Source organism: Ascaphus truei, chromosome 5 (assembly GCF_040206685.1).
Source record: "Ascaphus truei isolate aAscTru1 chromosome 5, aAscTru1.hap1, whole genome shotgun sequence".
Classification (NCBI taxonomy): domain Eukaryota; kingdom Metazoa; phylum Chordata; class Amphibia; order Anura; family Ascaphidae; genus Ascaphus; species Ascaphus truei.
In genome coordinates, this window is record NC_134487.1 from 6,137,225 (window position 1) to 6,143,704 (window position 6,480).

The following is a 6,480-nucleotide window of genomic DNA, read 5'->3' on the forward strand; positions in this document are numbered from 1 at the left end:
TACTCCCGTGTGTCGTTGCCCAACACACAGAGCGTTTCAAAATTTGTCAACGGAGGACATACCATGTATTTGATATAAAATGCCCGGATTTGGAGGTACCTAAAAAATTCTGTGTTAGTAGGGTGACAAGATTTACAAAAGTTAAAACCGGGGACACATTAAAAAATATATTTAAAAAACAAATGACATCACCAACTGCGCTTTATGTCTCCTTTATGTCTCTCCGCCCCTCTCTGTCTCCCCTTCTTACATACAAACCCCATTCTCTCTCCCCCATCACTCATTCTCGTTCTACCCTTCCATTCTGTCTCTCTCTCTCCCCCATTCTCTGTGTCTCTCTCCCCCATTCTCTGTGTCTCTCTCCCCTATTCTCTGTGTGTGTCTCTTTCCCATTCTCTGTGTGTGTGTCTCTCTCTCCCCCATTCTCTGAGTCTCTCTCTCTCCCCCCCCCCATTATCTGTGTGTCTCCCCCCATTCTCTGTGTCTCTCTCCCCCATTCTCTGTTTCTCTCTCCCATTCTCTGTTTCTCTCTCCCCATTCTCTGTTTCTCTCTCCCCCATTCTCTGTGTCTCCCTCCCCTCTCCATTCTCTGTGTCTCTCTCCCCCATTATCTGTGTCTCTCTCCCCCATTCTCTGCGTCTGTGTTTGTGTGTCTCTCCCCCATTCTGTGTCTCTCCCCATTCTCTGTGTGTCTCTCTCCCCATTCTCTGTGTGTCTCTCCCCATTCTGTGTCTCTCCCCCATTCTCTGTGTGTGTCTCTCCCCCATTCTGTGTCCCTCCCCCATTCTCTGTGTCTCTCTCCCATTCTCTGTGTGTGTCTCTCCCCCATTCTGTGTCTCTCCCCATTCTCTGTGTATCTATCTCCCCCATTCTCTGTGTCTCTGCCCCATTCTCTGTGTCTCTCTCCCCATTCTCTGTGTCTCTCCCCATTCTCTGTGTGTATCTCTCTCTCCCCCATTCTCTGTGTCTCTCTCCCCCATTCTACTGTACGTGTGTGTCTCTCTCTCCCCCCATTCTCTGTATCTCTCTCTCCCCCATTTTTTGTTTGTGTCTCTCTCTCCCCCATTCTCTGTGTCTCTCTCCCCCATTCTCTGTGTCTCTCTCTCCCCATTCTCTGTGTCTTTCTCCCCCATTCTCTGTGTCTCTCTCTCCCCCATTCTCTGTGTCTCGCTCCCCCATTCTCTGTGTGTCTCTCTCTCCCCATTCTCTCTGTGTCTCTCTCTCCCCATTCTCTGTGTCTCTCTCCCCATTCGCTTTGTCTCTCTCCCCCATTCTCTGTGTGTGCATCTCTTTCCCACATTGCCTGTGTGTGCGTCTCTCTCTCACTTCCATTCTGTGTGTCTCTCTCTCTCCCACATTCTCCGTGTGTGTCTCTCTCCCCCCATTCTCTGTGTGTGTGTCTCTCTCTCTCCCCCATTTTCTGTCTCTCTCACCCCATTCTCTGTGTGTGTCTCTCTCCCATTCTCTGCGTGTGCGTCTCTCTCCCCATTCTGTGTGTGACTCTCCCCGATTCTCTGTGCATCTCTCTCCCCCATTCTCTGTGTGTCTCTCTCCCCCATTCTCTGTGTCTCTCTCCCCCATTCTCTGTGTCTCTCTCTCCCCCATTCTCTGTGTCTCTCTCCCCTCATTCTCTGTGTGTGCGTCTCTCTCTCTCTTCCATTCTGTGTGTCTCTCTCTCTCCCCCATTCTCTGTGTGTCTCTCTCTCTCCCCCATTCTCTGTGTGTGTCTCTCTCTCTCCCCATTCTCTGTGTCTCTCTCTCCCCCATTCTGTGTGTGCGTCTCTCTCCCCCATTCTCTCTGTGTGCGTCTCTCTCCCCCATTCTCTGTGTGTGCGTCTCTCTCCCCATTTGTCTGTGTGTGCATCTCTCTCTCTTCATTCTGTGTGTGTCTCTCTCTCCCCCATTCTCTGTGTGTCTCTCTCTCTCCCCCCATTCTCTGTCTCTTTCTCTCCCTCATTCTCTGTGTGTACGTCTCTCTGCCCCATTCTCTGTGTGTGCGTCTCTCTCCCCCATTCTCTGTGTGTGCGTCTCTCTCCCCCATTCTCTGTGTGTGTGTCTCTCTCCCCCATTCACTCCCCCGTGTGCTGTCTCTCTCCCTCCCGTGCCGTCTCTCTCCCCGTGCTGTCTCTCTCCACCCCCGTGCTGTCTCTCTCCACCCCCGTGCTGTCTCTCTCCACCCCCTGTGCTGTCTCTCTCCCTCCGTGCTGTCTCTCTCCCCCCGTGCTGTTTCTCTCACCCCCCATGCTGTCTCTCTCCCCCCCATGCTGTCTCTCTCCCCCCCCCATGCTGCCTCTCTCTCCCTGCCATGCCGCCTCTCTCTCCCTCCCTGCTGCCTCTCTTTCCCCCCCATGCTGCCTCTCTGCCCCCCATGCTGCTCTCTCCTCCATGCTGTCTCTCTCCCCCACCATGCTGTCTCTCTCCCCCCATGCTGCCTCTCTCTCCCTCCCATGCCGCCTCTCTCTCCCTCCCATGCTGCCTCTCTCGCCCCACCATGCTGTCTCTCCCCCCCCCATGCTGTCTCTCTCCCCCCATGCTGCCTCTCTCTCCCTCCCATGCTGCCTCTCTCTACCTCCCATGCTGCCTCTCTCTCCCCCCATGCTGCCTCTCTCTCCCCCCATGCTGCCTCTCTCTCCCTCCCATGCTGTCTCTCTCTCCCTCCCATGCTGCCTCTCTCTCCCTCCCATGCTGCCTCTCTCTCCCTCCCATGCTGTCTCTCTCTCCCTCCCATGCTGCCTCTCTCTCCCTCCCATGCTGCCTCTCTCTCCCCCACATGCTGCCTTTCTCTCCCTCCCATGCTGCCTCTCATGTCTCATCTCTTGTGTGTTGTGTGTGTGTTCATTCTGGTCCCTACCTGTCTTTGTGGAACATTGGGGGGGGGACACAGGGGGGAAGCCATCTTGAGTCTTGGCAGCAGACACCGAAGCTCCCACTGTCTCACTGCTGGGGCGCCTCTGCCTCTAACCCCGCCCCCACCCTCTGCGTCTAACCTGCCCCCACCCTCTGCATTTAACCCCGCCCCCACACTCTGCCTCTAACCCCGCCCCCACACTCTGCCTCTAACCCCGCCCCCACACTCTGCCTCTAACCCCGCCCCCATCCTCTGCCTCTAACCCCGCCCCCACACTCTGCCTCTAACCCCGCCCCCACACTCTGCCTCTAACCCCACCACCACACTCTGCAGTCAGACCGGTCTCTGCTCTCCTCCTGCTCTCCTCTCTGCCTGCATTCTTTGCTCTCTGCTGCCCCCTGCTCTGATGGCCAAAACCGGAACAGCCACAAATAGCCGGGACATTTTAAAGAATGCGGGGCAGCCGGGACAGCCATTAAAAAACCGGGACAGTCCTGGCTAAACTGGGACAACTGGTCACCCTATGTGTTAGGGATGTCTTTTTCTGACTTAATATGTTTGAATGTTTTAATGGTGATTCTGCCCACCAAATCCTTCAATCTAATAATCCCCTGGTGTCTGAAAATTCTGAAGTTTTTACCATCAAGCCTTGGAGCAAAGTCTGGATTACCATTTAAAGGGGTCATTAGGGAATGTCCTGAAGTCAACGAGCATCTAAATTTGGTGGTTTCCCAGACTGCGAGTGATTTGTGCATTGAGGACAGCGGATTGTGCAATGCTTTAAGCCTTGATTTAGGGTACCAAATTAGGTTGTGAAGTTCCAATGGGGCGCATAGTTCGCTTTCTAAAGCCACTCACCTTCATATCTCAGGGTCAATGTGCCCCTGTATAATTTGACTTAATTGAGCCGCCTTGAATATGAAGGCAAGCAAGGTACCGAAAGCCCTCCAGCCTCCTTAGGTCTTTGTAAGATTCTCACTTTAATCCGTGGTTTCTTATTCCTCCAGATAAATTTAGAAATGTGGGATTGCATGGACAAAATGTCAGAAGAAACCACGGGTATCGGAAGAGTCTGTACTTTTAATTTAAAATTCACCTCATCAGTTCACATCAATCATATTGATTTTTTAGACATAAACTTATTTATAGATGTGAACTGCACGATTCAAACGAATATATTTCGTAAAACAAATGCCCGCAACTCTCTGCTGAGAGCAAATAGCAGTCATCCCAGACCCCTGCTACGTGGTATACCCAAAGGACAATATCTCCGACTGAGAAGACTTTGTTATACTGAAGAAGCCTTCATACAACAGTCGGAGATATTGAACGAGAGGTTCAGAAACAGAGGTTATCTGGAACAGGATATCCACTCTGCTTTCATGCATGCATTGCAATCAAATCGCTCAGAGTTACTGAAAAATACAACACATAAGAAAAAAACAACAAATAGCAGGACTGCTGAACCCGAATCAGAGACCACCCTCTTTATTACCACCTTTAGCAATCAAGCTAGTCATATAAGAAATATTATAGAAAAACATTGGAGGGTACTACAGCTGGCTAGAGGGTTGACAACTGTTACAAGTAATCTCCCAAAATTTGTATACAAAAAAGCAAAAACCATAGGATATCATTTATCACCAAGTTTATTTTCTGTAGGACAAAATACATCTCATGACAGACTCCCAAAAGGTTTTCATAAATGCGGCAAATGTACCTACTGTAGATATGCAACACCATTGTCCTCAGCTACTAGTAAACATACTGGGCAAAAATATAAACTAAAACACTTTATGACATGCTCAACAAACTACGTGGTATACAAACTTAACTGTGCCTGTGGCAGTACTTATATTGGGAGGACGATTAGACCTCTGAAAGGGAGAATCTCAGAGCATCTACGCTCTATTAAAAAGAAAGATCTCAACTTACCTGTGTCTAAACATTTTTTCAATTGTCCAAAAGGCTCTAGTGACACATTCACATTCAGTGCTCTAGAGCATATTCCTAGACATATAAGAGGAGGAAATAGAGAGAACATACTGAATCAGAGAGAAATGTTCTGGATCTATACCCTCGGGTCTCTGGCACCCGGGGGTATAAACACTGATTGGGAGCTAAAACATTTTTTGTGATAATGTATTCTTTTTATGCATCTTCTGTCACTAGTCCACTCCTTCATGCAGTAAGAACAACATTATTGCATTTATTGTCATGTGTACAAAGCCAGTATATGTATCTCTAATACATTATTATATTATCTGAGAATATTAATAATGAATGTTGTTAAATATGTGCGCTCTCTCATGCAGTCAGTATTATATATTTTCGATAGCTGTTGTGGAAAACAGGTCGAATGTATTAATGCCATACATCTAATATTGTCATCACCAATATTGGGTCTTTTTCATCATTACTATATACATCAAATATATCTGTGCAATTGTCATTAATGTATATATTCATGCAAAGATTGGCTATATGTATTCTACAATAGTGTGAACCTATTGTATATGATCAGAACACAAGAACAGAAAAATTGAATTCAGAATATAAGGTTTAAGGCTTCTCTATTATTATAACGATTCCTTTATATACCTGTCACAACTGCTTTAGAAAAGCCTTAAGTGTCCTTATGAATTATTAGAATCATATACATTATGGGCCATATTAATCCATTACCTACAGAGTTCCTCAGTTTATGTACATTTCGATATGTCTTATTTGTTGTTTTTAAACTACCACTGTTATTTATATATTTCCTGTATTGTGGGGTTGTTGTGCTGGGTCCCGCTAGCGAGTGTAACTTCTCTCATTAACACAGAGGTATGACGCTGCGGTATCCATGACGACTAGATGGGCTTGTAAACAACTGCACATCGCATGGAGCCCGTCGCGTCACTTCCGGTTTTCCACTTCCGGTTTCGTCACTTCCGGTTTTCCACTTCCGGTTTCGTCATTTCCGGTTATTAGAGCCGCGGCTGTGGATAATTTCAATTGCAATCATATGTGCTATATTAGGGGGGACCCAGCATATCATTTTTACTCTCTGACGAAGCGCCACACAGGTGTGAAACGCGTAAGAGCTACCCTCCATATCTGTCTGCACCATGGTGTCTAAATAAAGAAAAACTTTTTACTTCAAAGCTGCCATCCTGATCATTATATGGCTGTGCTCTGATACACTGCCTCGTGCGGAATCCTCATTAATTATTGATTCATTAAGTTTACAGTTTGCTCTGGACTATCTAGTCTAATTTGAGAGCACCTAAGCTCTATGGGTGCGTGATCTGACCATGAAATATCATGCTCCTGCCTGTTTTTTTTAAGGTATAAAGCACAACATCTGGCCTATTATAGGTGCCGGCGACCTGCTAAAGTTGGCCAGTTGAATTTCTTAAGGGAGTCTAATTTAAAGTGTTTGTCAATCAACTGTTTTCTTTCCCCTTATCCCACCCTGTCCTTATCAGAGAGTGAATAAAAATAAGGGGATGTGGGGGGGGGTCTCTGGCCAGGGATGGGAGGTGGAAGAGCTGTCTCAGAGCCTGGTGAGTCAAGTGTACTGGGCCTCCCTTCTAGACCTAATATTTAGGGCCCAATATGCAAGCCTGTAAGGTGCTTCCCTCCAC